The 16,775-nt window shown below is 43.0% G+C and overlaps 1 protein-coding gene across 2 annotated transcripts in view; it reads left to right on the forward strand.

The window, feature by feature from the left end:
* Positions 1-16,775, forward strand: part of CDKL5 (cyclin dependent kinase like 5) — a 199,150-nt gene that overhangs the window by 50,699 nt on the left and 131,676 nt on the right. The window contains exon 2 of one of the 2 annotated variants that reach the window (XM_074967692.1): positions 1,120-1,236. The exons of the other annotated variant lie outside the window; for it this stretch is intronic. The gene's annotated coding sequence lies outside the window, so the exon portion shown is untranslated. The remainder of the gene's footprint in view (positions 1-1,119; positions 1,237-16,775) is intronic. 2 annotated transcript variants of the gene reach the window in all.

Consider the following 16,775-nt stretch of genomic DNA (forward strand, 5'->3'; position numbering starts at 1 on the left):
TGAATTGCGTGCTTGAGGCAAGATTAAGCTACTGTTGCTTGGATTTTAAGAATAGGTTTGATGAGGACAAACTTGTATTTAAAAAACTAAAATAAAATTCTACGGTTGGTAGTATTGCCAACCCGAAGTAGTCAGAAGTCATGAGTCAAGCCCCCCAGAATCATGAGAAGTAAATAAATGATGGATTCTTTTTATGTATACTCTGATTTTGAGCCTTTTAGGGTTCATGTTTTAAAGCTTTCTTTTGCAACCATGAGTGTTAGAAACTTAGTTTTTTAAAATGGAAGCAGTGATTTTCACGTAATTGCTTGACTCCAAGAACTGGAATTTAAGAAAAGCACCAGGTATAACAATAATCACAATAAATCATGAGAGTTGGCAACACCGTGATGTCATCTACTGGTTCTTTTTAAGATGACATTAGCTGAGGAGATACATTTTAATTTTTGGTCCAAATATACTTTTCTTCAGTATAAGGTCTTTTGACAGATGGATGATTTTGAACTGGGCACATATATGAAAGCCTTGAGTTAAACGTGTATTTCACAGAAACATGAGAACTGTAGGTGAAATGTTTGTTTTAATGTACCCTATGGGAGAAAATTATAATCTTTTGCTAACGTTTTCTTTCAACAAATTGTTTGTCGTCTTCCAGCTCTTAGTGGAATTTTCCCATCCATTGAAGATGATGTAGTTTTATCATATTGTACACTTTTTTTTTTGGTCAGGGTTTTTCTTCTTACACCCACCTGTGGATAGCTATGCTGTTGCTCATATCCTGATTCTAGCCACTTTTGCCGCTGCCAGCAGTGTTCTGAATACAGCTGCCCAGAACTCAGAATTTCCTATTTGTGGGAAATTTCAAAATTTGGTTTTGTTCTGATTTAGACCAAAATGAAATATTTCAAAATTTCCCTTGAACTGTAAATTCTGGAAAACTTTCATTGTGGGAATATATGGTGTTTTTTGAAACAAAAAAATCTCTGAAGAGCCTGGCAGCTGCTGAGTGAACTTGACATTCTTGTCACTTTTTTGTCACTGCCTACCCTTGAGTAAAAGTGGTGTGGTTTTTTGTTTTTGTTCTCCCCCCCTCCCCCCCCCCCCCGCCCTGATGCCTAGACACACCATTTGGCAGTGGGGAGCCAGCTGACTGTGGTCTGGAAGCTCTAATCCATGCCAGGAACCCAGGATATCATAGGCCCCAGCAGCCTGCTAAGCAAGCTGTCAAAAAATCAGGTAGGTTTCTGATGGAACTCTGCCTGTGATTCAACATAAGTTTGTTTGAACTTAATAGGCTTCTGTGAAACATTTTGGTTTCAAATTGGTATTTTCTGATGAAATCCTGTTCTGAATAGCAGCAGTGAAACTGACAAAAATCCGTTTCACTGTGCTGCTATTTACCAAATATACAGCAGCATCTGAATCACTAGAACTGCCTGCCTGCAGACCTATAAAGACAGTACTGCATCATTTTTTGGAAAATGAAGTAAAATTCTGCAGAAATTAAACTAAGTAATAAACTCACCAGGGGAAATTTCTGTTAACCACTACAAGTTTGGACTAATATATTTTTCAAGTTAATTGAACTTATTTAAAACTCTTGCATTAGGAGAGATGTTTGTACTTTGAGGACATCCTCTTCTTGCAGGGGAAGGAAAGGTAGAAGCCTGCTTTTATGTGAACAAAAAGAAGCTTAGTTTTATGTGATCAAAAGGAGGGAAAGCTCTCTTTAGATAGTCAAGTGAAAAATGTGTCGTCATTCCTATCAAAGAGAATTACATATTTTTAAAATGAAAGTTTATTCTCTTGAGGAATAACAACCTAATGTCACACTGTTTCATCTGTCTTGAGATTACACCTTCTAGTACTGGAGACTGTCATCTTGTAGTTGTACTCAGAGTGTCTGTCTCCAACAATGTTTAGCAAAAGTTCTATCTGCAGAACAGCCGGGCAGTATATAGTGCTATGAACATGTATGTCTTACTCTCTGTTGCAAGTGCAGCTTCCTTCTAATCAAATAGGCTCCTGAAGTAGAATCTTGCAAAGATTTGTTTCTTGTGTGAACTCTAATCCAGGCCCTTGTATTAGATTTTACAAGATTGCTGTGACCCGAGGCTCTCACAAAGAGGATGTCAATGCTATGGTCTCAATCAACAGATTTCTTACTGTTTTTTCTTAAAATGAGGGTACATGGACTTTTGTCTCTTCATTGAAACAGGATGATTCATTCTTCTGTTGATGATTTCTGAGCAGGTGTTGAAATCCTGTAGGAAGATGCCAATTGAGCCCTCCTAACTCACTTCGGTAGGCATTGCTCATTAACCTGACTTGGATATAAGGAAGGCAGGAGTAGTCCTTTGGTCAGGATAACGTAGAATCTGGTTAAGCAGGCTTATGAGAGGAATAAGAACAGTCAAGTGTAGGGAGGTTTTGGGTTGGAGCCTGTTTTATGGTTGAAACGTAGGTGGTAAATTTCAACATCTACATCATGTGATGACTGTTCTGGAGCAGGGTGGAAATAGGAATATCACTTGCTAATATTCATCCCTTACAGGGTAATGCAGAGGAGGACTGATTACAGTCTAAATTCTAGATAGAAAGTTGGAATTTTGACCCTTTCATATATTTTTCTTAATCCCATTTGTCATTAGTTTATGCAAGAACCAGTTCAGACACCCTGTTAAATAAATGTAGGATGAAGGGTCAAATCCCCAGTTCTTCAAATTGAGTTTAGTGAAACCAAATTGTTAGCACAAGGGTATCCGTACAAGAGTTTCATTTACTGGTTTGGTAGAGGCAGCTCTGAGCAATTCCCTGCCAAACTCCCTGGCTGTAATTACCTTTGAGGGAAAAAGACAAAGAACAGTACATAAATAATGGGGCACTGTCAGAACTGAAAAGCACAAAATGAGACTTCTCCCACCCCTTTTAAGAACAATTGAATTTAAAGTATTTCATTGATAGCACAGTTTCCCTTCCCCCCTCCCAATCCCTTTACATGTGCAAAACATGGGCTAAAGCCGTCTTCAGTTGTTACCTGATTGTCTGGGTTAGTGTCTCTGTTGCACCATCCTTTGGCTCTTATGAGCCTGCAGGAGACTGAAGATGATGATAAATTTCTCATGCTAAGAGCAGGAATCGTGATTATTTCAATTCCTTTCCTTAGGAGAATAGAACTGGCAATAAGAGGGGAGAGATGGTACAAAGTGTTTGTATCTGATACCACAAACCCATTATCCTTGGTGTTTTGTTTTTTTTTTTTTTTTTTTTGTGTGTGTGGTGGTTCCAGTCTATAAACTGGGCTTGTCAGACTTTTACTTCCCTTACTTCTGGGGGCTATGTTTCTCATTTTAAAATACTTCAATGCCTCTTTTGTGAATAGAGGAAGGGAGGGGGAAGAACATTGTCCATTTAAAACATCTAAAAAATTGCCTGTGTAATTAAAGCATACTGTAAACTTTTAGTAAAAGTTAATTGTCATATTTTCCTGTTTGCAGAAATGGAGATTTTAAGTTTAATGCATGCATAAACCAACAGCAACAACAACAAAAAATCTTCTGTGCATTCCATCTAATAGGTAGCAAACTAGAATTCTTATAAAGCAATGATAGAATGCATGCAGGGAATATATACCTGTTCTTTTTTACTACTAGCTGCTGTTGACTATGAGCAATGACTAAGAAAAGGTGGCTTCTAAATCTGGGTATTTAATGCAAATAGTATTCTCTTGCATAAGCTGCATAGCTACAGAACATCAAACACTGTCATTAAAACTGTGACTCACAGCATTCAACAGAAGGTGTTTCAAGCCTTAAAAGTACTAATAGAATTATTGCAGTCTGACAGCCTGCCGTGGAAAAATACTTCAGCTACCAGTACAGTATTTCATACTATCATGTAACTTGTCATGCATATATTTTTGCCTTAACCCCACTGCCCCTGCCCAAACCCCCCCCCAAAAAAACAAACTCGTCCTATGAGCAGACAGGTGGGTTTTTTCTAAACTCACTAGCATTCTGAATAGTTGAAGAAATAGATGCAAATAGAGAAAATGGAATATATTTAACATCCTGGGTCTTGAAGAATATCTCAGTGAAGCTTTTGGCTTAATAAATAAGAGATTTACGATTTTTTTTCTAATTCAACAAACTGCATATAAAAACAGTTTTTAATTTTAAAAAAAACCTACTATCTTAGGTCTTGCTTTCAATGTGTATTTTTATATTCAAAAGGAAAAGCCACTCTTTGGTAAGAGGAAAAATATCTACAGTGATTCTCACCTTGAAAGCTGTTAAAAATCTGAGCAAAGATTGTATATATGGATTTTATATGAGGTCTGAGTAGATTTTTATGTATATAATATATATGAAAGCTTAAAACGGACTCCAACCTAAACCCTTCTCCCCATGCTTGGCTGTTCTTGTTCCTCTCATAGCACAGCTTCACCAGACCCTAGGTTATCCTGACCAAAGGACTACTCTTGCCTTCCTCACGTCCAGGTCAGGTTAATGAACAACACTTACCAAAGTGATTTAGAAAGGCTCAATTGGCATCTTTTTATAATAATAAAAACCAAAAGCAGCAAGCAAGAAGTTTCTAGCCGTAGCCAAAAGTCCTCAATCATTCTTAAATCAACGGGTATCTTATCTTGACAGGAAAGATGGTTGTATTATTAGGAAAGAAGAAATTCTCAAGTACAATCCAGCAAACCTAATGAGAATTCTTCACTATCTTCTTATGGCTTTACTGAGTGAGTAGAATTCTAATAGTTGTGCAAGAATAACTGAGGAAACTAGATATTAGACCCTGCTAGTGATCTATGTTAGGAACAAGAAAGAAATAGTATTTTTAGCCATACTGTGTCACTGAGAAACAATAACAATCTCATGCATAAATCTGTTGTTTTCCTAGTTGGTGGCATATCCTTTTTTCCTTTTTTTGGTTTTGCATTTTGTTATGCATAATGGGTAGACTCTAACACTGTATAATTACTGTCTTGCATAGATTAGATGAAGCTGTGTATGTGAATTTTTGCCACTCACAGATTTAACTTCCTTGGTGTCTTTAAGATTTTGATTTTTTAAAAAAATATTCTCTGTTTAGCTTAAAATGTAATCTTTTAAACAATACTTTTTCTGAGGGACCTCCTTTTTCAGTTTCTTGTCTCCTGGGCCTAATTATGCAGCCTTTTAATATGTTTATTGCGAACAGAGCCAGTCCCAATCTAATTTATAGTGACGTTTATAGGGTAATTTTGTGGGATACATACTAAGCTTTTGTGACATTCATCTGTCCAAACCATACTGTAGTCACCATTTTTACATCCCATTTTGTAGAGCTTGTTGCCTGGTTTGAATAGGAGAAAGAGGGTGGTAGTTGGTTCTTGTTGTAAATGGGTACTTGAAGTGCAATAGCCATTAATGATGGAATTTCCAAAGAGAACCCCACCACTTCATGTAAGTAAAGCTTGTAAAATAATCTCTAATCAATTCTTTCCTCCACTCATGTGACGAACACTGCAAAACTATTGTTTTCTTCATCTTCTGGCTTCTCCCCTGGTCATTTGCTGCAGCCTAATGGCCAAACAGCTCCTTCGGTGGTAACTACTCTGTTCATATCCCTCGACTGAAATTGATTGGGAGTATAAATTCTATAAACTCTTTAGCCATCAGCACATCTCCTTAGAAGTTATGGTGTTCTCTTTTATTCTCTGGGGAAATTACTTGTACAACAGTAACAAGATGTAGTAAGCAAAGGGAAAAGTGAATTAAATTAGTTATCTGCATTTATACTTTTCATAAGCTGCACTAGATGGTTACATACTTTATAGCTTCTGTAGCCGCCCCCCCCCCCCCCGTGTGCTACCTTCCCAACCCCCTATATTTCAGGGATTCACTGCAACTCTTCCACCTCCTCCCTCTTTCCAGGGGCTCTGTGTATTGATTTCTCTTCCTCCATCCTTTATGCTAGGGGCTCCTTGTAGCCCTCCATTTCACCCTCACTCCCACACTTTGTAATCAATTATTTCTTTTCATTCTGTGTGGGAGATAAGTCACTCAGCGTCAGTGTTTCAATACCCATTGGGCTGATGGGCAGAACTGATATGGGATGGTGGTGGTATATGGAAGGTATTAATTGGTGCCACCAACCAGTTCTTTGCTCTATAGACAGCAGAATCTGTTAATGAGATGCCAGGGGCTCTGTATGTTCAATATCCTCTCTCCACTTTTCCATAGGATTCTACCCATTGATGCCCAGAACATTCCCTGGATTGATAGACAAGCAGAAAAATGCCAATTTTGAGTGTGGGGCAGGAGCAGTGGAAGTGCCCTGAAAGTGGCGGGGCCCACAGGTGCCTGAACCATGGCCCCTTCCCGCACAACCTCCCCCCCCCCAAGCCCCTGCCCTTGCGCCGCCCCTTCCCCCGCCAAGATCCTGCCTCCGTTTGCTCCTCTTTGCCCCCTTTCCTCTGTCACTTGCCCTGTTACCTGCTCCCCTGTTAAATCGCCCCTGGTGTGGGGCCTTACTTCTCTTAGACGGAGAATGCCTCATTGAGTTGGCTAATTACAGAGGGATTAAAAAGAAGAGTGAATAGCTTACATTCCTAAATGCCATCCTTTCCTTTATTTCTCGTTTTGTAATAAGTCTGTCAGCATTTCTTGCTGTTTAGATGCTAACTCCCTTTTCCCAGGACCTGTTTTTCGAGTCTCTCTTCTCTGTAACTTGCGTATCTAGCAATGCCTTTCTTGTCATGTGCATCTCGGGTATTAGAGTCCATGGTTTCATTAATGCTTATACATAATAGTATTTAATTAGCAGTAATATTTGGGAGGAACACCATGTATCTGTCTCCTAAATCCATCTGGAAGTTTTCCACAGCTGCCTTGTCTCCCAGGCTGGTATGTCAAAAACCCAGGAAACTTCCGTTTTTTAAATCTGATCTCTCATTGCTCATTTCTGTAAGAGCTAGCTCATGCCCTCTAGCTGGATAGAGCCAGGTCTGGTCTACGATAGACATTCTGGATGGTATAGTAATGTCACATAGAGGGGTGTTCTTCTTTAACAACACTTTTTTATACCTGGAAAAGCCCTAGTGTAATACAGTTACACTGGCAAAAGAGTGCTTTTGCCAGTATACCTTCTTTCGTTCAGAGAACTGTTTTATAAGCTCTCTTGCTCTAATTTGCATGTACACTTGGAGGCTTTGCTGGTATAGCTATACCAACAAACCCTCTCTGGTGTAGACAAGGCCTTAGTTTCCATCTCTGATGAACATGCAGATACCTAAGATGTAATCCGTCTTAAGTTAGGGTAAGAGAAAGTAATAAAAAATAAATAAATGAACTGACAAACCTTAAATCCTCTAAAAGAAAAGAAGTACTTGTGGCACCTTAGAGACTAACCAATTTATTTGAGCATAAGCTTTCGTGAGCTACAGCTCACTTCATCTGATGCATACTGTGGAAACTGCAGAAGACATTATATACACAGAGACCATGAAACAATACCTCCTCCCATCCCACTCTCCTGCTGGTAATAGCTTATCTAAAGTGATCACTCGCCTTACAATGTGTATGATAATCAAGGTGGGCCATTTCCAGCACAAATCCAGGTTTTCTCACCCCCCCACCCCCATACACACACAAACTCACTCTCCTGCTGGTAATAGCTCATCCAAAGTGACCACTCTCCCTACAATGTGTATGATAATCAAGGTGGGCCATTTCCAGCATAAATCCAAGTTTAACCAGAACGTCTGGGGGGAGGGGGGTAGGAAAAAACAAGGGGAAATAGGCTACCTTGCATAATGACTTAGCCACTCCCAGTCTCTATTTAAGCCTAAATTAATAGTATCCAATTTGCAAATGAATTCCAATTCAGCAGTTTCTTGCTGGAGTCTGGATTTGAATTTTTTTTGTTGTAAGATAGTGACCTTCATGTCTGTAATTGCGTGACCAGAGAGATTGAAGTGTTCTCCGACTGGTTTATGAATGTTATAATTCTTGACATCTGATTTGTGTCCATTTATTCTTTTACGTAGAGACTGTCCAGTTTGACCAATGTACATGGCAGAGGGGCATTGCTGGCACATGATGGCATATATCACATTGGTGGATGTGCAGGTGAACGAGCCTCTGATAGCGTGGCTGATATTATTAGGCCCTGTGATGGTGTCCCCTGAATAGATATGTGGGCACAGTTGGCAACGGGCTTTGTTGCAAGGATAGGTTCCTGGGTTAGTGGTTCTGTTGTGTGGTATGTGGTTGCTGGTGAGTATTTGCTTCAGGTTGGGGGGCTGTCTGTAGGCAAGGACTGGCCTGTCTCCCAAGATTTGTGAGAGTGTTGGGTCATCCTTCAGGATAGGTTGTAGATCCTTAATAATGCGTTGGAGGGGTTTTAGTTGGGGGCTGAAGGTGACGGCTAGTGGCGTTCTGTTATTTTCTTTGTTAGGCCTGTCCTGTAGTAGGTGACTTCTGGGTACTCTTCTGGCTCTATCAATCTGTTTCTTCACTTCCGCAGGTGGGTATTGTAGTTGTAAGAATGCTTGATAGAGATCTTGTAGGTGTTTGTCTCTGTCTGAGGGGTTGGAGCAAATGTGGTTGTATCGCAGAGCTTGGCTGTAGACGATGGATGGTGTGGTGTGGTCAGGGTGAAAGCTGGAGGCATGTAGGTAGGAATAGAGGTCAGTAGGTTTCCGGTATAGGGTGGTGTTTATGTGACCATTGTTTATTAGCACTGTAGTGTCCAGGAAGTGGATCTCTTGTGTGGACTGGACCAGGCTGAGGTTGATGGTGGGATGGAAATTGTTGAAATCATGGTGGAATTCCTCAAGGGCTTCTTTTCCATGGGTCCAGATGATGAAGAAGTCATCAATGTAGCGCAAGTAGAGTAGGGGCAATAGGGGACGAGAGCTGAGGAAGCGTTGTTCTAAATCAGCCATAAAAATGTTGGCATAATGTGGGGCCATGCGGGTACCCATAGCAGTGCCGCTGATCTGAAGGTATACGTTGTCCCCAAATGTGAAATAGTTATGGGTAAGGACAAAGTCACAAAGTTCAGCCACCAGGTTAGCCATGACATTATCGGGGATGGTGTTCTTGACGGCTTGTAGTCCATCTTTGTGTGGAATGTTGGTGTAGAGGGCTTCAACATCCATAGTGGCCAGGATGGTGTTATCAGGAAGATAACCAATGGATTGTAGTTTCCTCAGGAAGTCAGTGGTGTCTCGAAGGTAGCTGGGAGTGCTGGTATCGTAGGGCCTGAGGAGGGAGTCTACATAGCCAGACAATCCTGCTGTCAGGGTGCCAATGCCTGAGATGATGGGGCGCCCAGGATTTCCACGTTTATGGATCTTGGGTAGTAGATAGAATAAATCCTCTATCACAATTCCTTGTAAAGCTATATTTCTTTAGTTTTAGTCATTTCAGAGGCTGGCATTTGTGTCGGTCCATGGGTTAGCCAAAACTTCTTTTTATTACTACAGTCCCACCCCTGCAGATAAAGCAAATCACTTGCCTAATGCTTTTTTTTTTTCCTGAACCAGAGTGAGTTTTTACTTTACTTCAAATTCAGGTTTCCCCTACAGCGCTTCAAACAATGCAGTGTCACTGGCACAGCAAGCTGATCGCCAACATGACACTTTATACTGCAGTAGCACCCGGAGATCTCTAGTGCAGAGCAAAGGAATGTTCCTGCCCACCCCACACAAGGCCTGAAGGGGTAGATGAGGCCAATTAACCTTAAGCTGCACCTGTAGGAAACCTAGGAAGTGCTAGGGCCTAATTGCAGATGAAATCCAGCTGGGGTAGGAGCCAGGCACTGGGCAGGATCTATAAATAGAGGAAGTTTGGCAGGCTGGGGGAAGAAACCTACAGTCAAAGTCCCTGATGCAAGGGTGAAGAGCAGGAAAATTGTCAGGGTTCCTTCCCCACTCTGAACTCTAGGGTACAGATGTGGGGACCCGCATGAAAGACCCCCTACGCTTATTGTTACCAGCTTAGGTTAAAACTTCCCCAAAGCACAAAGTTTTTGCCCTTGGATTAGGTAAACACTGCCACCACCAAGTGAGTTAACAAACAATCAGGGAAAGGACCACTTGGAGTTCCTATTTCCCCAAAATATCCCCCCAAGCCATTACACCACCTTTCCTGGGGAGGCTTGAGAATAAACAAGATGAGCACAAACCAGCCTTGGATTTTTAAGACCCAAAAAAACCCAATCAGATTCTTAAAAAACAGAATTTTATTAGAAGAACAAAAAAAAAGATAAGAGAATAACTCTGTAAGATCAGAATGGAATCTTGCAGGCAGTCTGATTCAAAACATAGAGAATTCCTCTCGGCAAAACCTTAAGTTAGAAAAAGACAAAAAAACGGGAATACACATTTCCTCCAGCACAGCGAATTTCACAAGCCAAAACAAAGAAAACCTAATGCATTTTCTAGCTAGATTACTTTCCAACTTTACAGGAGTTGGAGGGCTTGCATCCTTTATCTGTTCCCAGCAAAGGTATCACACAGACACAGGGCCAGCTCTAGGCACAAGCAAAACAAGCAGGTGCTTGGGGCGGCACGTTTCTAGGGGAGGCATTCTGGTGCCAGCCATACCGGTGCCAGCCATGCCACCCCTAGAAATATGCCCCCGCCGCCCCAGCTTGCCTCCGCCTGCTCCCCTGAGTGCGCCGCCGCTCCGCTTCTTTCCCTTCCCTCCCAGGCTTGCCGCGCGCTAAACAGCTGTTTAGCGTGCGGCAAGCCTGGGAGGGACGGGGGAGAAGCCGAGTGGCAGTGCACTTGGGGGAGGCGGCGGCGGTGGAGCGGAGGCAATCTCAGGCAGGGAGCAGTTCTTCTACCCCCTGCCCCGTTACTTTCTGCACTCCCCCCAACCTTGCTCACCTCTGCTCCGCCTGCTCCCCTGCTCGCCTGAGAGGGAGCGGGAGAAGCAGAGTGGAGGTGAGCTGGGGGGGGGGGAGCCGCAGGAAGCAATGGGGGTGGGAAATGCGGCATGCTGGGGGAGGAGGCGGGGCTGGGGATTTGGGGAAAGGGCGGAGTTTGGGAGGGCGGAGGGCACAAAAAAATTGTTTTGCTTGGGGCAGCAAAAATCCTAGAGCTGGCCCTGCACAGACAGAAGACAAGCCTTTTCCCCCCGCTCCAGATTTCAAAGTATTTTGTCCCCTCATTGGTCATTTTGGGTCAGGTGCCAGCCAGGTTACCTGAGCTTCTTAACCCTTTACAGGTAAAAAGGGTTTTGCCTCTGGCCAGGAGGGATTTTATAGCACTGTATACAGAAAGGTGGTTACCCTTCCCTTTATATTTATGACAGGGGAGTAGTACAGGGAAGGAGCAGTAAGGGCTGGGAGAGTAAAAGCTGTTAGGTTGAGGGTCCCTGGACTGGAGCCTAGTATAGAGGGTGGGCCTCGGTTCCCCTACCAGCCACTGGGGGAGTGGCACAGATCAGGCAGTGGGGAGTGGACTGCCTGGGACAGTTTGCCTCAAAGGGCTTGCAATACCTCAGAAGGGGGGCGGGAACTTTGATGTGAGTTGGCTGGAGGGCTAAGCTATGAAGAGGAAAGCGCAGCAGCTCCAGGAGCATGAACTGCAAAGTGAGAGAGTGGAATGGTGGATTGAGTAACTGCAGGAAGGAGCATCCAACCAGATTGCAGAGCTAATTCCCTAGATGAGCCACAAATAGGTGCCATTGAGTGGTGAATAGAGCAGACCCTGTCACATTGTGCCAAAGGGCTTAAAATCTAATTAAAGACAAACTCCAAGAAGTGTATGTAACAAACAATGGAAAGGAACAGGGGAAGGAGGATGAGGATTACAGTGATAACTAGGCATTGTAATAACGTGTTTCCTAATGCACAACTAGATCGTTTAGAGTCAATTATTCTTGTAAGAAATAAAATACACTTTGTAAATCCCTGAATACCAATCATATGGCATGCTCCATTTAGAATTTCTGAGGTTCCCCAGGTTTAAAGATCAGCTCATGTTTTTCATTTGCCCTGTAGCTCAAGTTTCATAGTAGAAATGTATTCTGTAAACTGCAGAATCATCATTCTTCAGTAAGGTCTTTGTTAACAGATGGTAGAATGTCTTCTCTTCTGGAGAAGGTCTAGTGCTTTAAGCTTGAAGTCTTGGGTTCTAATTGCAGCCCTGCCATTGATGCTCTCTGTGGCTGTAGATAAATCACATAAAATGACATTCTGACTTTATTGGGGATTTTACCCTTAATTTCAGTTTCCCCTCCTTGAAATTTTGGTTCAGTTCTTAACCTGTAGCACCCAACAGGGCTGTTGCCAGGCTAAATGTAAGTACATTTAGGTGTTAGGTGGAACAGTTATCACCATAATATCTATGAGCTATAAATGGTAAGTGTTCTGTCTTGAATATTCAACACATTTTAGATACAAATATCACTACTTGAATAGGCATTTACTTGTATTTAGTGTGTATAACTAAGAATTTCTCAGCATATTTCACTTGTAAAAAATTTACTGTGATTTCAGTAAAACCTTTAATTTTTATTTACTAAACGTGACTGAGAATTAATACCTGAATGCATAAATCTCACAGCTACCATGTGCTTTCAATTTTGTACCAATTTTTATACTTCACGAATATTAATTCACTGGCACATCTAGGAGCAATGGAGAGTGGCGCAGGATTTTGTGTGTACAACTTTGACCCTGGGGCAGATGCCTTTGTGTTTCTCCTTGCAGGCTGATACCTTACAATACTTCTGCTTACTGCATAATTTCACCTTTTGTCTTGCCTGGACCAATCTTTATCCAGTTATTCTTCATCTTGGTTTTTGCTTCACTGAGGCATTGTCCTATATCCTGTTGGGTACAGTCCTGGACACAATAATCCATATTAGGGTTGCCACCTTTCTAGTTGCTTGTAATGGGACCCTGGGGGCCCTGCCTCTGCTCCATCTCTTTCCCCAAGGTCCTGTCCCAATTGCTCGTTCCTTTCCCTCCCTCCCCCCCCACCCCCGGTCACTTGCAGGATCGTCTCAAGGAGCCTACCTACATGTAGGAGGCGGTCCCGTCTGAGCAGGGTCTGGCATGGGTTAATGACCCGGCATCTCTCCCCACCTTGTGGTAACTGGACTTTTTGGTTTGGGTGCCTTTTAGGGTTGCCGGGTGCCCGGTTTTCGACCGGAATGTCTGGGCACCTGGCAACCCTAAATGGCACCCAAACACAGAAGCCAAAAACCGGACTGTCCGGGTAATGACTCTATAAGAGTTTGACTTCCAAACTTGGTCATTACAACTTTTATGTAGGAATAAAGTCCCACAACCTGAAAAGGTTTCACTTAGATAAATTGCTGCATTTTATACCATCTGAGCAACGCAGATGGTCATGAGCAAATCACTCCACTGCTCTGCTCTCTGCATGGAATCTTCATTGAATGCAGAGTCCACTTCAAGTTCTGGTCTGATATTAATTGTCTTCTCTGGGACTGGTCTTGGTTATCCAACAGATTTGTCTCTTCCTCCATGACCTCCAAGACTGCTATATTTCAGTGGAACCAGCAATCTCTCCCCCCACCCCACCCCCCAAAAAAAACAAAAGAGAAGCTCATGACTAAGGCTCTGAGTCTGTCACAGAAGTCATGGATTACGTGACTTCTGTAGCCTGCTGGTGCACATGACCCCACTCCCCCCACCCCTTCAACCCTTGCAGTAACAGTGGCGCCCCGGGGCCAGCCCTATCACTCCCCCCGCACAGCAACAGTGACAGTCCAGGGCCAGCCCTGCCGCTGCCCCCCCCCCCCCCCCCAGCAACAGTGGTTGTCCTGGGCCACTGCCTCCGAAACACCAGTGGGCACCCCGGAGCCCCCCAAAACACCCAAGATGTAGTCATGGGTATATAGTACAAGTCATGGACACGACATGGGGCTCTGAATTTTTGTTTATTGCCTGTGACCTGTCCATGACTTTTACTAAAATTACCCATGACTAAATGTTAGCCTTACTCATGACGACTGTGACAGTTTTTACAGGCGCTGGATGTGAGTTACTGGACTCCTGCAAGACATAATGACTGCATTCAGAACTACTCACAAAACTCAACCCTATGACTTGACTTTCTCTCAATGAATTTCTGACCCACGTGCTCTCATCCACCCATACAAAAATATCAAGCGACTATAGGCTGGGAAGAAAGAGAGATGCTGTCATTTCTATTTTTAAATACGTGTGTAGGGCTTAGGGTCACTATCACTGTAGTATCTATAATGACTGAGCTAAAGCATAATAAGTGCTATCAAACGTAACAAATAAGAAACTTAAAATTATTTTTCCTTTTGATCTTTCAGTTTATTACATTCAGGTGTGTTTAATGGTGTCTCTTAAAACTGTAAAGTTAGGGGCTAACTGGCTTGAATAAAACTTTCAGGCATATTGACTTAATGTTGAGGTAACATTGTTACATATATGAGTCAACAATGCAATGCTGTTGCAAAAAAGGCTAATGCAGTTTTGGGTTGCGTTAACCGAGGCATAGCATGCAAGTCATGAGAGGTGATAGTATCACTCTACTTGGCGCTGGTCAGGCCTCAGCTGGAGTACTGTGACCAATTTTGCTGTATAGCAAGGATTTAGAGAAAATGGAAAGGATGCAAGCGACAAAGATGATCAAAGGGATAGAATGCAAGCCATATGAGCAAAGGCTGAAGAAACTGGGTAGGTTTAGTTTGAAAAAAAGGAGATTAAGGAGAGACATGATAGCTGTTTTCAAATACTTGAAAGGTTGCCTTAAAAAGATGGAGGAAAAATTGTTTGTTTTTTTCTTGCCACAGAGGCAGGACAAGAGACAGTGGATTCAAACTACTACGTACAAGATTTAGATTAAATCTCAGGAAAAACTTCCAAACTGTAAGAACAGTAGGACAATGGAACAAACTGCGTAACGAAGTTGTGGAAGCTCCTTCACTGGAGGATTTCAAAAAGAGGCCAGGGAAGACATCTGTCTTGGATGGTTTAGATTCGTGGTTCTCAAACTGTGGGTTGCGACTCCATTTTAGTGGGGTTGCCAGGGTTGGCGTTAGACTTGCTGGGGCCTGGGGCCGAAGCCGAAGCCCGAGCCCCACCACCCAGGGCCAAAGCCTGAGCCAGAGGGCTTCACCCCTGGGTGGTGGGGCTCAGGTTACAGGCCCTGCTGCCGGGGCAGAAGCCCTGGGGCTTCGGCTTTGGCCTTCCCCTGCCTGGGGCAGAGGGGCCTGGGCTTTGCTCCCACTCCCCCAGGTGGTGGGACTTGGGTGAGCTCAGGTTTGGGTCCCACCTCCGGGGGTTGTGTACTAATTTTTGTTGTCAGAAGGGAGTTGCAGTGCAATGAAGTTTCAGAACCCCTGATTTAGATCCATGATACTCAGACTGAGGTTCGCAAACTGCAAGTGCGGCTTTAATGGGTTCCCTGTGGCTTGTTGCAGCATGTGATATTAAAACACTGTGTGATTTAATTACTAACCAATCAGGATGCTTTTACTATGTTATCCAGTTGTAGTGGATAAAATAAGAATACTTGATCAGTCATTTTGCTGTGAGAATTAATTTTATATATATATAGTAAATGAAAGAATGAATTCAGAGTACTGTGTCTGTTTTGGGTCATGTTGATAGTTAGTTTGTCTCCTGAACCACTGAGGTCTGATTATTGGTGGTTTAAAGACCACAAATCCTGCATTTTGGCAGGGATTAGATTACCCTTGAGGTCCTTTCTAACCCTATGATTCTATGTTTTTAAATTTTGGATTATGCTGGATATCTTTTGAGAGCAAGATGTGTTGGTTTTGTGGGTTTTTTTGGGGGGTGGGATTGGTCTTTCTCCTCAGAAAAATTCAATTTGGTCTTCAGTTTTAAAAAGCCTGTAACCTGCAGAGCACATGGATTATTCTTTTCTGGTTCTTAAAAAGTACTATAAAATCATTATAAATGATTGGTCCAGAATGTGGGTTAATTCCTTTTGGTAGTTTTTGCGTAGTAGGATATTGGCAGGGTAGCTGCTTCTTCAAGTGATGTCCCTCTGGGTGCTTCACTGTAGGTGTGGCAGTGCCCCCTGTGCCTGGGATCAGAGATCTTCATCAGCAGTGCCCGTTGGACCGCACATGCACACCTCCCCCTTTTCACGCTGTGAGTGGGATGTATGTATAGCGCTGTGCGGTCCGACCCCCCCACCACCACTTCCTTCTCTACCACCTTTGGTCTGTGATGGAAGCGGCAGCAGAGCCTACTTCTCCTTTTCCTTTAGTAGATAGTGCCTTATCTGTCAGTTTTAGTGTAGTTAGTACTTCTAATTTTTCTTCTTCTCCCCCCCGTGTCTCAAAAAAAAACCCCAAACAAACAACCCCCCCCCCAAAACAAAGTCACAATTTTTTTTATTTTCGCTTTACCTTTATAGTTTGTTTTTTGTTTCCCCGCTTCCTGCCCTTCCCAACTGGGAAGCTTTTCCCCTCACCCTTATGCCTGGTCTCCTGGGTTTAAAGTACATCTCTTGTGGAGCCTCCTTCCCAGTAACGGATGGCCACGCGCAGTGTATTCGCTGTCTGGGAGAGGGACATGTACCACAAAAGTGTTCCCACTGCCACAACTTGACTTCCAGGGCCAGAAAAGACCGAACATGCGGTTAAACCTTCTCCTCATGGAGAAATCACTGCATCCAGCATCGGACCTGGGCTCAGACTCTTCCCACTGAGCAGTCTTCATGTTTGGCCAGTTTGTCCACTGAGCCTCATTCTGTGCGTCCCACCAAGAGAAAGTTGTCTCTCTCT

This window comes from Natator depressus, chromosome 1, assembly GCF_965152275.1.
Source record: "Natator depressus isolate rNatDep1 chromosome 1, rNatDep2.hap1, whole genome shotgun sequence".
Lineage (NCBI taxonomy): Eukaryota > Metazoa > Chordata > Testudines > Cheloniidae > Natator > Natator depressus.